Here is a 21,043-nt window from a genome sequence, read left to right on the forward strand (position 1 = left end):
TTGTTGTGTCTGGGAAGGGAGCCAGAAAGGTGAGTGATGCTGACATCTTTCAAACCCATAGAGTTCTAGTAAAAAACTTGTCTATGCTCCTGTCATGTTCTGGCACCTGCACTCTTTTGCTGGTTATTGTTGCTTTACATGGGCTTTGAAGCAGTGTCCACCACCAAACAGAACGGGATGGTTCTTCACACACTGAACAGCAGAACTGAGGAATGCCTTCTCCATGGATGCAGAAGTTAACATGACTTGGGAAGAGACATTCTTGGCAGAAATACTCACTCATGGTTACTACACAAAAAACCCACATTGGGTTAGAGCAATCTCTTGAACTGAAAATAGCTGGAGACAGAAAGAGTACTCAGGGGAAGCTTCAAATCCTTGCCATGCACTTGCTTTCCCCTGCTGGCAGTTTTCAGCTGCTGGTTTGTGTGTTGGTTGGTTGGTTTGTTTGCTTGCCCAGAGAGGAGTGCAAATGCAGTCCCCAGCTGCCACTAATTATGCTGTGCAGTTCCTTGCAGTTGACTGAATTTCAGGGGCTTGCACTGAGAAGCCTTAAACCTCACTTTGGGAAAACCAGTGGTGGCTTACTACCAATTTAGTAAACTTCTCTCTCTTCATCTGATTGCTTATGACAGGACATGGACTAAAACCGAAGGACTTGATGCTCAGCTATTTTAAATTACTATGGCTTGGCTGGCACCCTTGAAAGCAGGCTTCTTTGTCCCACTGTAGTTCTGATGTGAAAAACATACTCTTATCTCAGCAAGGATAGTTTATTGAACTGTTTTGTTCAAATACAAAAGACTTGTATTTTTAGAAGCAAAACTGTAATTCATACCCTACAACAACAAAAGCCAACTGTATCCTGAGCTGAGGTACACAAAAAATTATAATACCTCCTGGCAGGTGTCTGGAGCTGACTTATGTTAGTCTTAAACCACAAAAATTTGTTGCTATTACTAAGCAGTTCAAGTGTGAAAGCTATTCTTGCAAAACAGTAACTAATGGGCCTGCAAATAAGAACAGAGCAGCAGGGAACTACAAAACGTTATCTCAGAAGTACTTGCCTCACCCTTAAATGAAATCCAAAAGCAACTCTTCCCATGAAACAGAAAAGAAGGGCAGAGCACGTTGCTTGTTGCTGAGCATGTGAACGAATTGCATGCCATAGCTCAGATGTCACAGCACTTTTTCAATAACATTTTTAAGCTTTCAGTAATGCCTCAAGCACCTAAAATTAAAGGTGAAATATCTTGGAGAGGAAGGATCTTACTCTTATGTATATTTAGATATTTATTGATGTAGCAGTTGTTCCACAGAAACTGTTCAGCTGAATTAGCGCTGGAGCTGCAAGTTTTTAAACTATCTGTATCCAAATTTTTGTAAAGCCAAAAAAGACTAATTAAGATAATAGTAATGGAAACAATCATTATGTTTGCAGAGCTACAATTTAAAAGTGCATTGAGTTGCTTCTTAATTGCAGAACAATCTTATATCTGAAATCATTAGCAATGTTCACGGTGCATGTCACAACTAAAATTCCATTTAAGGATATTTGTAAAATTATCTCTTTTTTCACTTAGCCATTTTGTTCAGGAATCCCTTTCTTATGGATGGGTTGATAAAATACGCATCACTCAAAGCTCTGTAAAGAATGCAGCCTCTGCTCTGCTTTATGTCAGATCATTTCATCAGCTCTTGGAAAAGGATTTGGACAGGCATGTTGGCAGATGAAAGTCTGCCAAAGGTTTACTCTAAAACTGTGATTTTCAAATTTTAACAAAACATGCATTGAACACAGGGCATTGAAAACTTATGGAAGAAAATGGGTGGTCATTTTTACTTCACACTATCATTTCAGGATGGAGTTGCCTCTGAGGTTCTGCTTCACTCGCAGGAGTGAACCAGAGCTCTAAGGCACCATCACAGACTTTCACAGGAGAGGAAGGCCAAGGAATTCATCCAGTCCTCACGAGCTGCAAATTCCAATGCTCTACTTCTGCATGGAGCAGTGTAGAAGGCCCTGCAAGGCTGATATTCCCACAATGTAAGAGTTGTGTGCTCCATCTGCTGAAGCCAAGGGCTCAAAGTGGTTCTTTGAGTTTCTGGTTGGTTTGTTGACTGTTTACAGTTTAGCTGTTGATGTATCAAGTTTTGGGAATTTTTTTTCTGACGGAGCTTAGAATTGCCTGTATGAGTTTTTTGTCTTACTCATTGAACTGTTGTCCAATAAAAAACAGTCCTCCAAAACCACATATGGTTAAAATTAACTTTTTTTACTGGCTTTTTTTTCCTTGCTTACATGTTGCCTTTTGAAAAGGAGATAGTCCTGTGAAATCGTGTGCACAATTGTGCCTGTAGCTCTAAGCACTGTTTGTCCATAAGGAACTAAGAAGACCCAATGAGGTATTATTAGCTTTGACTCATCTGACTGAAGTATCATCTGCTGTGCTCATTAATTAAGATAGTTCAGGTGGAAACACTGATCCCTGAGCTTTATTAAAATTGTCTGTGTTGTTTTTCCTTTTTACTCATCTAAAGAAAAGAGAAAAGGAAAGTAGATGGTAAAAAAAGATGCAGAGGAGATATACTAAAATAATGCATAAGGAACTAACTCAAAAAATCAGTTTAAAGATGTCACAAAATGTTTTCCAATGCTAGAATTTTCCAGTCTTAGAAGTTCAAAATATGCTTGGAAAAGAGTCAGTCTAGCTGTAATTGTGGAGAAGTCTGATTCAATAATAATAAAGTATATCTTTATAATGCAGAAATATTTTATGTGATTGTTCAGATGATCCCAGGCACTTGGTGTGCTCAGATGAGTATGACATGAGGATTATGTCTAAACTAGGAGATTAAGCAGTGCCAGGGCTTGGTCAAAAGTTTGACATGAGCTAAACAGTGGTCTTCCTAGAATGGTTCAGGAGTTAGCCCTGCCTGGGGATTGGCCCAGGCAGAGTTTGGCAGTCTGAACATAGGTATCAACCTGTTTTGAAGTCTATGCTTAAAAATGTAGGTATGACCAGGCAGTGACAACAGGACTGAGGGTCAGAGAACCAGCACTGGCACTGTCTAGTGTCACTCACATATTTTTAAGTGTTTCTGTATGGCTTTCAAACTGTGAGAAGTGTAAACACAGATTTTTGCTTTACAGAACTGCAGGGGAACTGCAAAGCCCTGACTTTGGAGAGGAGGGCAAGCAAGTGAGAAACACTGAGACAGATGGCACAGTCAGATGGAATGAATTCCTGGGGGAGTGCAGCAGGGAGAAGAGGAACAGTGAGCGTGGTAAAAATATGGGAACAGCAGTTGCTGTAGCTGCTTCTACAAGAATAAAGCAGGTTGAACAAATTGCCTTAGGAGCCTGCCCTGTGCCCAAATCCAAAGGGAAGAACTAAGAAGACAGCTTTGCGGGGAAGGGTGGTGCCATGCAGATGGGTGAAGCTGGAGAGTTGCAGCTATTAGAGATGGATTGGAGACTGAACACTTCCAAAGCTCACTGCTGGAAGATGAGCTGAGGTGGATGCTGGGACACAGAGAAAAGTCCAACTTGCCTGTCAGGCAATGATGAATGCTAAACCGTGCAACGGCACAAATCTCACACCACAGAAAGAAACAAACTGGGATAATTCTGATTCCAAATGTGAATTAGCTGAAGATTGAGATAAATTCCTAATAAAAGCATATTTACACTCGCAAAGTGTCAGTGTGATTGTTGATTATTCTCTGTCTTCCCAAAGGCAATGTTTCTATCCCACAGAAAAGGTGATGGCCAATATTTATTACTGGCAAAGAAATCCTGACAGACAGGTACGAAGGTATCACAAAAGGGCTTGTCACCATGCTATTCCTCACCAGTGACCCTCCCTAGCAGCAGGAGCAATCATGCTATCCACACATCTTTTGCCACCATGGCATAGGCTCTGCTGAGTAAGTACTGCTGAAACAGAAAAAAGAAGAGCTTTCATCTCATTTTTTTGTGCTGTAGGCCGTAGCACCAGATGAAGAAGTAACTGTGGGAAGAGTGTTACTTAACCCAGTAACTGTGAGGTGGAGGTGCTCTCTGGAAATGGCACGTGCCTGAGTCAGCTGCAATAGGTGAAGAACTGGGACAGCCTTTAGCATGTGGGGGCTATTCTGAGACGTTAGTTACAAATCTCTACCAGGTATCTTTGGTATCACTAAGGTATCCTTGGTGAAATGCTTTGTTCAGTGGCTCTTAGCCCAGCATAATTTTCACAGGAATGGCAAAAGTCAGTTTGCTGCCACAGAGTAGTTTCCTGGCTGAATCTCAGTAGATCACTCTGGAACATGGAGACATTAAAGCTCTTCAGCAAAATGGTTATGGGATTGTTTTCACATGGGCAAACAAGAATTTACTCTCAACTAATTCTTGGAAATGCTCAAAGCATTCTAGTTGAAACTTCCAAAAACAATTCAGACTCAGCCAGACATCCAGCCTGAACAACTGAAGTTTGGCAAAGCTGTAAACAATTGGGCTTCACACACGTCTAGATTTTTAATGAAAAATGTCAGGCAAACTTAGATAGGGCTTTGTTATCAGCTTGCTGTGCAGTATGTGTTCTCTTCTATATTCCAGCCTAACATTTCATTTGTAAATCAGTTGTTATACCTAAGTTATATTACAGTGTTTTGATATAGCATTTAGTATCTGCTTACATTTATACTTCACATTTTCATCTGTTTCAAATTCCCAGTTGATTAGCTATATTTATCAATAATACAGCAAAACTTGAGAATAAGAGAAATACATCAAATGCCACCATTAACAGAGTTTCAGGTTATTGTCTAGGTAAGAGAAATCTGTCTGCTGCGCAAAAGTATCTAGATGGAACATCTTGATTTCTAACAGTTTTTTCTTGATTTTAAGGAAGGACTTACAAAGAAAAGAGAAAGCTACTGAAGAGACTCAAGATGTACCTAATGTTGATAAGAATGTTCATCAACAAATCCATTCCCTCCCTTCTGTGTTCTAAAGGGAGCATTTTTAAAGATGCTAAAAATAAAACCGGAAGTTTCATTAAATAAATTAATATATTTTTGTTTGTAAGTAAAACATCAGAAGTGGTGTCTGTTCTGACTTCCACTGTCTTATTCTTGGTGGATTTTGTGGTTTCTTAGAGAATACATGAAAAGGGACATGAACATGATCTGTGAAATGACATACACAGCACATTTTCAGACATGCCCTAAGAAATTTCTAAATATTCCTTATTATTATTTCAGACAAACTTTCTAAGTTTTCTTCTTTATTTTATCTGCAAATTATGCCTATTTTGGCAGCACTCAAAAAATATGTGAAAATAACATAACGTCTGCAATTTGTGCTTTCCTGCCTACAATGCTCTATGGCAGCACTTATAAGATGAACCAGTCCGACACTGCCAGACTTTTGTGCAATGTCCTTGGGAATTTTGACCTATTAACTACAGTGGAGTTTTAATGCAAGCTTTTTCAGGCAGGCTTGTTTCCCCAAAGAAAGTGTTTTAATTTGAGGAGTTACACAGATGAAATGCCACTCGTCAGAGTTAGAATCCAGTTGATTCCACTGAACTGCAGGACAGAATTGAGAAGTTTTACCATCCTTGAGAAACCTGTGGAAGGGGAGTTGCTCCAAAGAAGACAAAATAAATCCAGTATAACACAACAGTATGTACACTAGGTATTTACTGAACTGTCAAAGAGTACATAATTTAACACCATCACCTGGCACAGAAAACTGAGGTTCGCTGCTTTCTTCATAGTATAGTGACACTGTATTATTTCTTTGTATTGGTAGATAGGTTTTCCAGTGATGGCTTTGTGCTTGCTTAGGTTCTCTCTCTGCAGAGAAATGGGAATATGAGGTTAATACTAATATTCTCCAGCCATAAATCCGGCCCCATGGGCTCTAGAGAAGGGTTAGGACACCTTCACACTACCTCTAAAGGCTTAAGGATGCGCTTTTCTCAGCCCCTGGTGTTACAGCTATGCAACCATCCTGCTGCTTGCCTTTTGTGGATTCCCACCACAGGGGAACTGGAAGCAGAACAGTCTGATTAGAGGCTGCATTTGAAATTATGCTGGGCAATTTCTTCTAGTAATCAATTCATTCTGCCTAAAAGAATGGGTTTGAGCACTCTGAAGCAGATTTGGGTCAAATTCAGTATAAAATTTAAAAGAAAAAAGAAATTAAAATGGAATATATGAACTGCAGAAACAGTTCCTTTTCCTATTTCTGACATGTTTTTCCCCACACTAAGATCACAGGAAGTCAGAGGTACTATGGGAGGGAAGTAGAAAAATTTTAAGAAAATTATTTCTCTGCCTTTTTTTCACAAAAGTCCCAATTTTCTATCAAAGCCCGGTAGCGTCTTAAGTTCTTACAATACAGAAACTGTTTTCCAAATTGTGTGCAAGATTAAAAAATGGGTATTTGAATAAAAATGTGTGAATTTTGAGTCACAGGGAGTAAACCAACTCTATCACTTTTCACGTAGCTTTGGGTCTTCCCAAGTGTTAGCTCTTGCTCCAGTGAATATTTAAATATTTCATACAAAGTTGACTTTTTTCTGCAAAGAGTGAAACAGTCAAAAATATTTTCCTTGGAGGTGTGTTAATGTCTATACTGTAGCAAAAAAGTACTCTAAACTTTTTCTTTCTGGGTTGTTTTCATGGGTTTTTTTGATGGTTCCAAACTCCCACTTTTCTTCCTGTTCTTTAAATTTTGATAGATGTACCCCATAATAAAAGCAGTCTTTTAAAGTCTAGCAAAATATTTAATCTAAACAAAAGCTAATGGATCTCACCGCAAATCCTGAAAAAAACCTCCCAAAAAACATAGCAAAACATTTATTTGTTTTTATTTTTTAATTCAGTCATCAATCAAAAAAGTACAGATATAATTAATTTTCCTGAGAATTCCTCTGAAGGACTAACTGAGCAATGCCTCCTTCTCACTTGTCCTTGTGTCTTTCTCTTACATGTCAACTGCTTTTGAAACCTATCCTCCAGCTGCTTCTTTCTTACAGATATGGATGTTCAAGGACAGAACTGGGAGCACTGTAAATGTTCTTGTTTTCTCTTGGGGAGGAAAACAGTCCTGCATTTGTGAGAAGTTCCTTTTGTGGGTGAATCACCACAGTATTACTGAGTGATTGACTATGATCTGAAAGCTTATATGGACCAAGAAATCAAAGCCTGTTTGCTCAGGGATTATACATTAAGATGGATAAAATAATTTCTATATCATCTATGGTAACAAGTATAACTAAAACAAAAATATAAAGTGACAATTAACGTAAAATGTAAAATACCAGTTGACATACTGCAGAGCTACATATGCAAAATTATTTTTATTCCCAGGCTCTAGTTCCTGGTTTTTTAGGACGTGGGAGAGGGGATGAAGGGAAAGGAGTTGTTGCTGCACAATTCACAGATGAGAGATGGCTGATGTGCTCCCCCAGCACACGACCTGACTGCAGCCCTGTGTCTGCTGCTCCATTACAAGTGACGAGTGCACAACTGCACACTTGCAGCATTGCACTGTGATGCAGGCAAAGCCACAAGGAAGGCAGCGTTTCCAGCCTAAGGGAGCCTTGAGACACAGTTGATGTTGGGGTGAACTGAAATGTTATCTGTCAGCTGTAGCTGTCAGCAAAAATATTAAAGGAATAGCAGCTGCATCATGCCACAAGGAGTAGAGCAGCCGTAGCTCCAAAATAGATTCTAGAGTCAGAGAGAGTTTTCTTTTAATGAACTCCAGTAATAGTCAAGGTCCATTTATCTTCTAAGCTGCTTTGAGCTATCTGATAATGCTACTGCTTTTAAAATGTTTTAAACAACTGGTTGAGATGCAAGTAAAGAAGAGTTATTGAGAACAGGACGTATTGAAAGGTATGTTACTAAAGCTTTAAAATGTAATTTTTCAAACAAATTGTTTTATGCTTCTGTAGCTTTAAATTTGCCCTCACCATTTTATTCTCTAAGTTCTGATACAGCAATAAAACTGATATGACAATAAAAAAATCATAACCATGTTTCTCAGCTGGAAGAAAAATTATTGGCTTATTATAACTTCTGTAGCATTTATTCTTCCTTTTCAGAACATTTAATTAAGAAGATACTAAGTTATCCTGAAAGTATTTATTAAAGAATAGCATCTTACATTCTTTTTGGATTGTCATTAAAGAAAATAATAAAGCAGTGGTCTCTTTGGGATCTTGAATTCCAAGATAAATGTAATAAAGCTTGTGGCAGTGTGTTATTGTTTACTGCTTGGAAAAACTTACGCAACAGCAGAACATTGCTCTGATTTTTGAGCTGCTGCTAATGAAGTACAACCAGACAGGGTACAGTTGCCATGAGTCAGGAAATGTGGATGTTCCTGGACAGAGGCCAAGGGAGCTTAGACACACAGAGATGAGATGTATATGCATCCTTTGGAGGAGACACACTAAGTTGTTTTGAAGCATCTCAAGCTGCCTGATCCAAGAAGCAACTAAATGACCACCCTGAAAAGAGCTCAGTAGCTGCCTGTTTCTCAGGGCCCCTTGTTTTCACATCAGGAAAACAATAATGAAGTAGGCAGTCCAGAGGAGCTTAGAGATCAGATATTAGGTTCAGTCATGAGACAGTAGGTTCAAAACCCTGAGGGCTTAACTTTGTTCTTTCACTATAAAAAGAAGAAAAAAAATCCCACAAAAAACTCACCAATCCCATACCTCTAAATTAATAAAAAAACAACAACCCAACAACAGCAACAGTAAGAAAACAGCAACCAACCAACAACTAACCAAAAAACGCCCCTGATGTGCTACAATTTGCTGTGAGACTTTGAACAAACCTTTTGAACACATATTCTCCTATAGTATTGTATGAGGTTTTTGTAAGAGAATGGATGATATCACTGTACACATGGAGAGAAGCTCCACTCTCCACAGTGACAAAAAATGTGCTGAAATGCTGCTACATTTCAGTACAGCACCATGGTATATCTGCAACCCCCTTTCATTCTTTTTAGCATTCTAAACCTCATTACCGTGGGTCCCTATTTTTTTAAGTGAAATTAACTAGGATCATTTAAAAGAAACCACTGGTTTCTTTTCCTTTCCATGCCTCTTTCTTGCATCTGAATATAACTGTCCCAGGAGACTGATTTTTTTTTCTCTTTTACTAGATGTGTTTTCCTTATCACAACCCTTCTCTGTGTCATTTCCCAAAAGGGAGCTACAGCTTTCACTCCCCTCCCAGCAGAGCAGGCCATGCAGACTGCTTTCTGTGCTGGTACACCCAGGTATGTGGGCGGCTGCTTGGACTTCCACGCTTCATGTCTTTTTTCAGGGGAACGCTCACGATAAAGACCTGCGCTCCCGTTCATGAAATCTAAGGAAGGGCCATTTACTACCCCATTCTCTCCCCAATCTGGAAAGGCTCATAATTAAATGAAGAAATGATTTCCAGCCCTCCTGCTTTGATCTGGGCTAGTTTTGAGGCCACCTGCGCAGTTGTCACTGCTGTTCCACTGTGGCAGGGCACAGTGTGGCAGACCCACGCTGCCCTCAGCTGTGTTTCAGCAGCCGTGGCCTCTTCTGGGCAGTGGCACATACATAAGGGTGGCACTCTGCCCTGCTCCCAAACTCACCATCCCTTCTGTCTACTGGCATTGGCAACCATGCAGATTCAAAATCTCAAGAAAATCCTCCAAAGTTGTTTTTCAGGAGATTTTAAAGCAATACATGATGGCATCAGATCATCTAGAGATCAGAGATTTCAACTTCCTTGAAGACATCAGGACTGTATGTTTTTCTAATTTTCTCTAGTTTTAATTAAAGCTGAGAGTTATGTAATGGTAACTTAATTCCCCGATAAATTCTTATCAAAAATCTCAGTTGCCAAGAGATTCACTTGAGCTGTGACCATTGTTTTAACAAAGCAGGCACAACTGGAGACACTGGCTACCTGCTGAGCTTATAAGAGTCAGGCAGCACCACAGAACATCTCTGTTTTCCAGGTGCTCCTTCCTCACTGCTCCAGCAGGCACACGGGGTTTGTGTAGCCTCCCCACAGCCCCATAGTGGCTCTGGAGCTGCCCAACACCAGCTAATTTGGGCAGTCACATTCGGCTCACCCCTTCTCTCAAAGGTCCTTTTTCCTTCAAGATTAGTTTTTTCCCAGCAGTCTCCTCCTTGTACTAGAGAGCTTGTCCTGAGCACTCCCAAAATAACAACAGGATCACAAGCTGACAGCACCCTCTTTGCTCTGTGAATTACTTTTGGTACAACTGAACCGGAGTGAATGGTTTTGATTTTCCAGAAACATCTCAGAATTGACATTAGTTTGGTTTCTATCCTGGCATGGTTTTGTTCTTGAAGTTTTCTGGTCACATCCCTGGTCCTCCTCCTTCCTTTTTTTGCAGTGTTTTACCAGTATGGCTGATATATGTGACCTATAACTCAAGGCACAGCTAAGCTTCCCTCTGGCTAGCTCCTCTAAAAATACATATTCTTGTCACTCAGACTAATTCAACTTCCATTCCTACTTCTCCCTGCAGAATCTGGTTTCCAAGGAGGGCTATTTAAGTCTTCTTATTCAAAGCTATTGACATGATGTTCAATACTGCAACATCTCAGAGTGTCAAAGTCACTACTATGTTTATTCTTGTAACATTCCAGGTTGTTATTAAAAGTGGACAAGTAACTTGCTTAGAGTCACACAGGGAGTCGCTGGTGTGAAAGCCAGCAACTTAACCAGCATTCCTCCTCCCTGGTATGACAACTACCATCTCCCATTTTAAGGTAACATTATTTCAAACAACAAAATTCAAACATGACATGAATATTTTGGAGACGGAACCTGAATTTAGCAAAGTGTTTCTAGTGATAAGGAATCTGTCAGATGTCCTGCCACTCTTACAACCTTGCAGTGCAATCACACTCTTGCAGCGTGATTTAGACTTTGTTTACACAACTAATGCTGGAGGTAACTAAATTAACCCTCCTTGTGTGCAATTATGCCTCATTTCTAGATACTCACTGCTGTCCTGGAGGGATTTTTATGAGCTGACACCAATAGCCAGCAAAATTTTTCCCATTCTACTTATTCCTTAACAAATTGTTACAAACTGTTGTGTTATGTTGAGGGTATTCACTGAACACTTACGTAGATTATTCAGTTTATTTCTGATTATTTTCCTAGGCTTCTTTTCTGCTAAGCTAAGGAGAAACTCATTACACTGTCTATAGCTCTCACATATTTTTCTAGCACTTCATTAGTTCTCAGAGGCCTGTAGTGATAAAGGTTGTGTGGCTGATAGTGATACAGAACAGGGGCTAGAAACTTGTATCACGGCAGGGAATTTGTTTTCTTGGGATGAGGCAGCTGTGCCATTATCACAGAGAGGGCTCTGAACAGCTCCTCCTGGGCCCCCAAGTACCACAGCAATCCCGTTGTGTAAGTTCTGTAAATTTTCATTTGCAAATAGATCGAATTCTGTACCAAAGATACTTACATGGCACCCCCTCTATCTTTCTAATAAAAAGCTGTTCCAAAATCATTTGGGATTTTAGAACATGTTCTCTGAAAGCAGGAAAATCAGTTTAGGTTTATTTTTTCTCCAACCCACTATCTACTTTTAAAACCTCTGCCCATATGGGTACAAGTCAGGGTAGTTAAAGATGACGTTAACTTGGTAACTCATGGTTTAGAGGTTTAAAGTTTAGCTTTAAAACACTCAGCTTCCTGGCCTTCTGCTAAAGCACTTCTTGTGTGTCCTAGCCTGTTCTGGTGTCTTTCAAAGCATGAACTCTTCTTCATAAATCTCACTACCTTTCTCATTAACTTAACCCCACTGAAGCATATGGCAGCTTTTTTATTAAAAAGGCTGCAAGGGTAATTTGTATGACGTATGTGTGTGTGTGTGTGTGTGTGTGTGCAAGACACACCAGCTGCTCCAGCTCCTCTCTGCAGTAAGTGCTGAGTTTGCTCTAGACCGGTACAATGGGATCTGAGACCTCTGTACACCACCAGCCATGAGAATTCCCTGGCCTTTTTCCCTCCACATGTACTGATGATGACAATATTCTAGTCAGAGTTCCAGTTTTACGAACATTATTTATGTAAAGAGAAGAAGATTACCTGTCCTCAGTGGCTATTCTTAATAGGTATAAGAAATCCTGTATGGAAAGACTGACTGCCACATCCCTTTGAGTGCCACAAGGCCCCTGCTTTGTCCTTGTTTCATGCTACAGTAGTCACTAACAGGTAAATTTAGATGCTTCCACAAGAAGGGCTTTTTCAAACTAGCCTCCGGTTAACCAGAACTCCATCTAGGAATCCTGTTTGCCATATGTGCATCATGCTCTGCTCCTGATTAGGATACAATTGGAAAGAGATGTTCAATGAGAAAAGTGAACTCAGCAGTGGAAACAGTCTCCAGAGTTCCCTTCCTCAAAAGCATCATCTCTGTTATCCTTCCTTACATACTTATTTCCTCATTAATTACATTCTCAATGCTAGTCTTTCAGCTTATTGGACTACCTGGATAGAACACACTTAACATTTTTCAGAATTGTTTTTGCAGAAAGATGGCACCTCAACGGTGCCTTAGTCTAAATGTTTGGTTTTCAAACAGAATGTAGCAGGCAGAAGGAAGAGGCTGTGCACTCTGACAGCTGGAGTAAACTAAGATAAAAAATTACATACAAGATTTTTCGTCCTTATTATTCCTATTTTAGGACATAACACATCAAACATAACAAAATCAAACAAACAAAAAAAACCTACTACAGGTGGTTTCTTTTGCAATTTTGAACGTGCCAAAGACCTGTGATTTATGTTCCTATCAACCAACTCTCAAGCCATTCAGTGTATGTATCTTGATACACTGATTATCATCTCTTGCAAAATATTCCATGGCCAGCTATGTCCCAAACTTTGTGATCCAAAGATCACAAAGACAAGAGACCTTAAAATATTTATAAATTAAAAATACTCAAGATATATGAAAATAATCAAAGCCCAGAGCAACCTGATCAGACTCTGGAGACAGTCCCACTTTGGGGGAGACTGGATGACTTCTGCCAGTTCCCTTCACCTGAATTATGGTTCTGTAAATAAATGGCACCGCTCATTCAGAGGATGTGCTACTGTGACCCTGCTTTTTACTATTTGCCCTCTGATGCCTTTTGTGCCTTGGATTCCAGCCTCTGTCTCATGCCACTTGAAGCAGCAGTGGTTCCCACAGCCAGCTGCCTCAGAACACATGGCTCCCCAGGCACTCAGGAGCTCCGTTGCCATGTGTGTCCCTCTGCGCAGAGGGACATCTTGTTCTGCGCTATGTTTGCCGTGCTTGAGGACATCTCACATGGCACCATTCCCTTCCTGCTATCTCCTGCCCAGAGTCAAAAATTGGAACATATAGTTTTCTCTAAAGAATTTGATCACACTGAGGAACTGAAATCCTTATCTACTGGAATAAAATCTATGTTTCTTTTCATTACAGAAGTCCTTGTTGAAAAATAAAAGGAGAAATAACACACTATAGAAGAACTACTGTAACATTTACCTTAAAAGTTAGATCCAAGAGGTTTTGCAATTACAGAGGGTGAGAAAAGTGAGATTTTGGGGACAAGTATAAAAGACAGACACAGGAATTGAATAACTTCAGCATGAGAAATATATGCTTAATTAAATTTTAGTCAGCCCAACACTGAACTGGTCATCATTAACCACATGTGCTTTCCCACCCTTTCATTTATGCCCTTGCTTATGGCTTTTAAAGGGTTATTTTTTCAACAATCTGGATTATATATTTTAAAAGTAAGAATGTTCTTTGAGACACATAACTAGATAGTGTGAGATTTTATGAATATCCTTTCTACTATGTTCACAGATTTGAACTTGAGGATAAATTGTGTATGTTTTTTTCAGTGTATATTTGTTGTCACAGTAACTGCAGTTTTCCCAATAAATGGAAATTGCATCGTTTCCTTAGCATTCAGGTTATTACACTGAAATAGCACCATGAATTCACCATTACTTCTCCCTTCCTGTTGTCAACTTGAATCTCATTTAGTTACAGGAGCAGGCACTAAAACAGGTTAGTTTAGATCTGTGCACACTAGAAAGCTGAAGCAAGTCTGCTTAGCTGCATTACATCCTGTGACTCATGCCTGTGTGGGAAAGACCTTATTTTCACAGAGATCTCTTAGATAAACAAGGCAAGTTGGCAGCAATTCGATTACACTGATGCAAGCAGTCTCTGCTTTCTGTTGCATTCATTTGCTTTGTATTTTCTGAAAAACACAAGCAGGCTGATAAACTCTAGTGAGAATTCTTCTACCAAGGACACATGAGCGTTCATTTTCAATTACTTTTTTGTATAACAGGAGCAGCCTTAAAACCAGTTTCTAAAAAAATTTCTATTCTGTTACTACAATAGAATCCATTTTTTATCAGTTGCATTTTTTTAAAGTTTGTTAGCGAAGCTGTAGCTCTTGCTGATGACAACCATAACACACTATTTAGTTAGATACCTCCCTTCTGCAAACATACAAGCCTCTAAATACTGTGGACTTCAGATAGGAAATGGATTTAGATTGCAAAATATCACTTTTACATATGCGCTGGAACAGAGTTTTGGACAGCATAAATCACCAAACATTACACTCTTTGTCACCATTTCCCCAAAAAGGAAAAGTGAAGAAAGTAACCATTACTGTAATTCAGAGGTCTAAAAGTGTGTAAATCAAACTGGACAAGTTTATTGCAAATTCATCAAGGTTTTTGCTCTTGTTTTGAAACCCCACCAGTTTATATTTGAATGACTTCGGCCACATCTTAGATAATTAAGATTTTAATTGTCATTTTATCAGCTTTGAAATGAAACTCACTTGGACAAAGCGCAGCGATCTTTCAGATTCACACCCCCCTTTGCCTCTGTCAGCACACAGCAACCAGACGGGTTGTCCATTTAAGGGAAAAAGTACAAGCTCCAGCCTATTTCCGTGTGCTTTGGATGTGTTTGTCCCACTCCTTCAGCAAAGCATTCTGTTGTGCCAAAAAGCATTTCCTTTCTTGCAAAAGTCATGCGCACATGCACACATACACTCCCATTTCAATGAAGTTTTAATTAAGCTTTTAATTGTAGGAATTGTCACTTTCTCTGTATTTCTGAGTGTGTAAGCCATTGTGGAGGATGCCACAATCTATGTAATCTTACAGATCACCTTTAGAGATACAATTTGCGTGCTTTACTTGTGGAAAAGATTAAGAGATACAGTCCAGACAAAGCAGAATGAGAATCATAGGGCAAAGCCATCTTGAATTAAAAAGGAAAAAAAGAACATCTCTCCCAATGGAGGAAGACTTTCTGTTTGCACTTATATTAGTACTTATTTTACTATGATGCTGAGAATAAAAGGTAATATAGAAAGTACAGATTATCTGCAGAAGCAGGAGGAGTAGGTGCAAAGACCTAAAATAAAAGGGAAAATCTAATCAAGTATCCCGAAATACACGATTTTCACAAATACATGAGGCATCACACATTTTCAACATGATCAGAGACTCTCATTGTCTCTCCTGAACAGGACACAGGCAAAATTGTTTCTGCCCTTCACCTCAAAGCATAACTACAGGATTGTGTTACAAGTCCTAGTGTCACTAGTTTGGTATAAATACTAGCTACTAAGTAGAAAAAGAGAGGTTAAACGATCTTAATATTTTATGAATGGATTGTTTTCTCAGCTATCCAATATGCTCCAAAATGAAGAAAAGCCTGTCTTCCCCAAATAATTACCAATATTCTGCATAAAATTAGGAAACAACTTTCAGTAGAAAGCAATGAGAGAAATTAAAACAGAAAGGCTAAAAATGAAAACTACCACAATAAGATAATGAAGCTGAAAAGTTTAGACATTTGGTCTTCTTGTTAATAAATATTTAAACTTTTCTATACAACAGAATATCCTTATTTTATCTTTCTAGCTTTCAGTATCCTGGGTTTTATATACTAAATATTTCTGGAGAAATAGTAAGTATGAATAGATGTAGTTCCTTCTCATTTGTAATGATGTTTCATCTGGCCTCTTCACAAATACTCACTTTATTTCTCCAACTGGCATTTTAGATATGTAGAAGGACAAAACCCCTAACCCAAATTCAGTTTATACTTTTAAATAACATGGCAACCTGCAATGACAGACCTTGAGAAAGGAAGGGAAGAAACCAGAAATTGGAGGAAAAATAAAATGTCTCTTTGAACAAAAATATTTGGACAGGAATAGAGATGATCTGTTTTGTTAAATGCTCTTGAGGGGACTGGAAATTTATCTGCTAATTACTGAATACTGAAACCTGATCTTAATGAATTCAAAGGAAATCTCACTCTGAACTCAGTGGCATAAATCTGACCCTTGACTGGCACAGCTCTGAGGCACATTCTTAATTTCTGCCTGGAGGTACCTGAACTGAGTTAGATAAGATTATCAAAAGCCTTAAATTAAGCATGTGTGGAATCTGTGCCAACAGAAAGATCCTGTATCAGGAGGAGTTTCACTGATACACCTCTATCACTAAAAAGCTTTTAGTATGGAAATGGCTACAGTGGTGAAATTGTAACCCAGAGGAGCAAAACAGGGCATACCAGCAAAATACAGATTTCCTAATATACTACTGCTTAGTCCACAAGCTGCTTCCAGGAAGCACACCCATTTCTTCAGGAATCCTACTTTGGCTGACATAGCTCTAATAATATTTAGTCTTTCCATGACCTTTGTGTCAGGTGTGACAGTGAGCTGCACTACAGAAAACTCAGATGTCATGAGGTCAATGTCAAGCTCACTAAAGCCAGTAGCATAAAGGATGTACCAGTAAACATCAGTAAACACCAGAGCCAAAGGTCAATAGTCTACCAGATGTGAGCGGGAGGAGTTCAGGAAAATCAGGGCATATGCAAGCAGGGACAGAACAGTGCTGAGCTTTGAAGATGGATTTCAGGTCTTTGAATTTGGTGTTAAAAACAATCAGATCCTCTATAAAAAGACTGAAAGACTGAGGTGATGAAAACACTCAGTTAAGATGGTGACTTTAGCTGTGGCTAGATTGGCTAAAATTATAACAAAATTAATATAATAATTAAATAATAATTTATAAAAACTATTACTATGAAAATATTATAATAAAATCAAAAAAGCCACAGAGAGTCTGGAAGTGGATTGAGATTGGAAGGAGTACATAGTCTTTAGCACCATGAAAGGTACCATTCATTCCACAGTTATGTGAATATAAACAAAATCAAAATGATACATAAGGGAGAAAATAAATGCATATGCTGTGTCTACTTGTCTTCCACAAAAATCACTACAATGGAGTGTATTGCCAAAACATAAATTACTTTCTGATTTGATACAAAATTGACCTTGGTTTCACTGTAGTCATTAGAAGAATTGGCTGCTTTTCAAATATGAAACCATCTGTTGAATAGCCACATCACATATTCCACAGATTTGATTGGAAAATCCCAGAGCCTCTTTGTGGACACCTGTTGAAAAGAGTAATTTTAGCCTCCTCCTCCATTTTGAAATGGAAAGGAAGACAGATGTATGTAAAACCACAACTCCGTGCGTTAGAGTTCAAAGTTGCTATTAGACTGTTCAAATGTCACTTCATGTGATAGTTATCAGGCTAATAATTTGCCTTTCGATTTTAAAAACTTTGCTAAATGTAAATTGTGCAAAAAAAAGGGAAGTTGTAAAACCACACTTACGCTGAGGAACAACTAAACCATAAAAGGAGTCAATATTACCATAGTATTCTCCCAGATTTTGCCATCCCTATTTATTCAGAAGGTTAAATTTGTCATTTCTCCACAGTTTAATTTGCCAAATACTTCATTAAAGAGAAGAAACAGTAATTTTCACTCCAATGTCAAGATGACAAAAACTGTACATATATTGTCTCAGATTAATTTCTCACTGTGTAGCCTTCTTAAGAAAAAGTAACTTTCTCAGGATATGTCCTTATTAAAAAGTAATTCCAAAGTTTCCTTTTGACATTTAGATTTGGGATCCCATAGTGCTTTAGTAATTCCACAGTAATAATTATCACATTAAATGATAGTCGCCAAAAAGTGTTTCTGTTTAGTGCTTCAGTGTGCCCCTTGCTAAGAAATAAAATGTACACTGTATTACTTTTTGCTTTTAAGAACTTCTTCCATCCTAATACTTAATTTATTTTATCATTTCACAGGCAGTTACATTCTCAGCCACCAAGTCAAAGTTGCTTCAGAGTATTTTAATTCCATCCAATCCATCCACTGCTAAGATGTGGTATTGATGTCATTTATGTAGTATGCAGGGATGCAACTAGAATTATTTAGCTAAAGGAAGACATTCTCATCTCCCTGAGGCAGTCCCAGAGTCCACAGACTGTGTGTCAAACACCACAGACAGTCAGCACAGACTCAGTTAGTTCACTCCTTCCTTAGGACAAATATTTTTTGTCTGAGACAATCCTACATAAATCTGTGAACAGGGTTTTAGCACAGGGTAAGTCCATTCTTTAAATCTCTGCCTTCATTACTGAAATCATATTGCATATGAACTCATAATCAGTATGTCTCTTAAAAATTCATGCGTACTAGATTTGTTTTGTTTGCAGAAAACAGCTTTAAAAGAGGTGGCAGGGAGGAGTAGAATTCATTCTCCAATTGATCAAACAGCTTTTGTCAGTTAAGACAATGTAAATCATACAAAGCAATTCCTCCCCTAAATTACATGACCGCTATGGGGCCGTAGGATATGCATTTCTAACTGACAAACAGCATTCCATCCTGCTGTCAGGGTAAAACATCTAAGAACTGCTTTCTCATTTATTTTGCTAAAAGGAACGTACACTTTAACAACAGTGACCCAGCTCAAGCACACTTAGGTACAATAAACATAAGATCAGTCCTCAGGACTGTTGCTGTATGCTGCTAATCAAAGCAGCGGAGATGAATATTCATTCCATATAAATAAGCACAAGAGAAAGAACCAAGAGAGGCTGTCACAAAGGTAGTACAAAAGGCACCAGGTGTGTCCTGAAAGTAAGGAAACAGAAAGTACAAATGCACTGGGTCAGGAACTATTTGGTTAGTTCTGTTACTGAATGGCTGTTTCCTCTTGTTTATCACACAGGTTGTGACTGTTTTTAATAGCTGCTAGACTATCACTGGTCAGGGATGATATGTATTCTATTATTAAATGTTGATTTGTCTTCTGTCTGCATGTAAGCAGATATAAACAAGATACGCATCAAAATCTATGCACATTTTTTCATATTACTGCTAGCTACTTCATTATGCTTGTTCTCAGAACTGCAGAAGTTACTTAAGCAATGCTTTTCTATCATGGAAACATAAAAAAACCTCTAAAACTTCTATCCCAGCTTTCATCTATTGACATTTCCAAATCACTCAGAAGATTGTTCAAAGGAGGAAAGAGACAATAGAAATTAGAAAAGAAATCTTTTGCAAAAAAAACACTAGAAAATAAAAGTTCTTGTAAAAAACCCAGAAGCAATGGAGAGGTTAACTCAGTCTTACCTGTCAGCAACACGGACCTAGGAATATCCTTTACACTGTAAGATTCCAGTAGCCCGTCCCACAGCACCACCACAGGAGTAGAATGATCCAGCCGAGGAGAGCACAAAGATAGAAACTTTGTCCACTTTTCTAGGTCTACCAGCAGTTGAAGTAATGAAGGAAGCAAGGTAGAGAACAGAAGACCGGAGCTGCTTCTTGCAGAAATCCCAGGCAGGAGAAGTAGGAGGTATACTCCGTCTGTGTCTCACCCAGACTTTTGTTTAAAAGTTTTTTCAACTGTTGCTAGGTGGTGTTAGGCTTTGGCAGTTTAGTTCTCAGATTGTATTTCCCCTCTTCTGGTCTCTTCACACAGTGTTACAGCAATGACTTTGTTGAGCTCAGCTCGCTTGTGCTATATTTAACCAGTGTTCTCAGCAAGTCAAGCCTGTCAACAGCTGAGAAGTTTGGAGCAGGCTTTGCTGAGTTCCTCAGCTGCTGAATTATCAGTGGATGTTGCACTGCACAGCCCAGCTACTACATTCACTGAAAGATTGTGGGGAAACTGTCAAATCCTTTTAAGGGCTTCCAGTGACTTCACAGGAGTAATTACTATTTAAAGCACTAAGTACAAGATGTGTATTTAGGCATATATTTTAGACTGCTAGAGAAAGAATACTTGTGTTCACTGCAGATGAGTTCAATTATTTATACAGTGAGAATTTTCCTAGGACAAGTAGGAAGTTTATAATTTGAAAGGTATGCACTTCACTTGAGGAAAAATTACACGTGGGAAGAACTTTTTGCAGCATAATTTCTTACAGTTTAAATATACTAAGATGACATGGAGAAATTAATGAAAGGTTTAGGGTGGAAATTTTTCACTGTGATATTTATTCCAAAGACAACCTTTTTGTCCCAGACCAAGAGCTTCCTACAGTTATTCCTACACTGTCTCTCACTGAAGAAAAGGAAAGCCACACAAATCACAATTTGTTTGATAGGAGTACTAGGAACACATTACTCCAGGGCTATATACATTCTGATGTATCCACACTCGCTTCTGGATCAAATTACTGTTCCTAATTCTAAGCCACAAGTCTCTTAATCAACAGACCAGCAGTAACACTGGACAGTTTTCAGCCCACAGACTGTCAAGATATCAAGACTCCAAAGATGTTGCGGATCTCAGACTCTGGAACCAGGTTCTACCACCTCATGGCAGAACAGCCTCTGTGTCTCTGGCAATGAAAATTCCCTACTCCAACAACTCTGTTCTCGTCTGAGCAGTACTTCAGAGTTAAATGCAGAATGAGCCTCCTTTCCTTTGGAAAGCTTTTCTCTAGTGATGATTTGTGGTATTGATCTAAGGCTAGATGAAGAGGCAGGAAAGAACACAGGAAAGAAAAAAAGTAAAATGATGCTAAAAATTTGCTTGTTGATATTTATACAGGTGGACATACCAACATTGCAGAGCAAAAA

General features: G+C 38.8%; 1 protein-coding gene across 4 annotated transcripts in view; it reads right to left on the reverse strand.

The window, feature by feature from the left end:
• The window catches only part of FILIP1 (filamin A interacting protein 1), a 102,764-nt gene extending 82,679 nt beyond the window's left edge, over positions 1–20,085 (reverse strand). For 3 of the 4 annotated variants that reach the window (XM_042016506.1, XM_042016505.1, XM_042016507.1), the window contains exon 1: positions 19,586–20,085. The gene's annotated coding sequence lies outside the window, so the exon portion shown is untranslated. The remainder of the gene's footprint in view (positions 1–19,585) is intronic. The other variant, XM_042016508.1, reaches the window with a different exon arrangement.
• Between the last annotated feature and the right edge of the window lie 958 nt (positions 20,086–21,043).

Source organism: Corvus kubaryi, unplaced genomic scaffold (assembly GCF_017639235.1).
Source record: "Corvus kubaryi isolate FWS band 111438036 unplaced genomic scaffold, C.kubaryi_AGA036_p1.0 split3-73, whole genome shotgun sequence".
Taxonomy (NCBI): domain Eukaryota; kingdom Metazoa; phylum Chordata; class Aves; order Passeriformes; family Corvidae; genus Corvus; species Corvus kubaryi.